Raw genomic sequence first — 906 nt, forward strand, 5'->3', positions numbered from 1 at the left:
CTTCCTCATCCTCCTCCTTCTCCTCCTCCTCCTCCTCCCTCTTCTTTTTGTTGCTGTTGTTTTGTTTTGAGATAGGACCTCTCTACACAGCCTTGGCCATCCTAGAACTTGCTATGTAAACTGGACTGGCTTCAAATTCACAGAAGTCTACTTATCCCCACCTTCAGAGTACTGGGATTAAAGGCATGTACCACTACTCTTGGGTAGGAATTCTTGTTTTTTAAGAAAAGGGTGTCGGGCTGGTGAGATGGCTCAGCGGGTAAGAGCACTGACTGCTTTACCAAAGGTTCTGAGTTCAAATCCCAGCAACCACATGGTGGCTCACAACCATCCGTAATGAGATCTGACGCCCTCTTCTGGTGCATCTGAAGACAGCTACAGTATACTTACAGATAACAATAAATAAATAAATAAATAAAAAAGGGTGTCAAGCCTAGTGGTGCATGCCTTTAATCTCAAAACTCAGGAGGCAGAAGCAGGCAGATCTCTGAATTTGAAGCCAGCCTGATCTCCAGACTGAGTACCAGGACAGCCAGGGCTACACAGATAAACTGTGTTCTAGAAAAACTGAAGAAAGAAAGAAAGAAAGAAAGAGAAGGAAAGAAAGAAAGAAAGAGAGAAAAAGAAAGAGAAAAAGAGAGGGGGAAGGAAGGAAGGAAGGAAGGAAGGAAGGAAGGAAGGAGGGGGGAATGGAGAGGGGGCATCTCACTTGGAGCCTAGACATGGCTCTCTCTCCTCCTCGCTAGTGACCCTATAGTGGATCTCAACTCTAGAGCCACCAGGCTCCTTCCCAGAGGAAAGGGAGAGCAGGAGAGCAGGTATCCAACAAGGTGTATCAGAAGACAGTCTTTGTCTTAGGGGCCTGGGTATGAGTAGTCCCTTGGTCAGATCTGCTCAGGGTCAAAC

This window comes from Mastomys coucha, unplaced genomic scaffold (genome assembly GCF_008632895.1).
Source record: "Mastomys coucha isolate ucsf_1 unplaced genomic scaffold, UCSF_Mcou_1 pScaffold5, whole genome shotgun sequence".
In the NCBI taxonomy this organism is placed as follows: domain Eukaryota; kingdom Metazoa; phylum Chordata; class Mammalia; order Rodentia; family Muridae; genus Mastomys; species Mastomys coucha.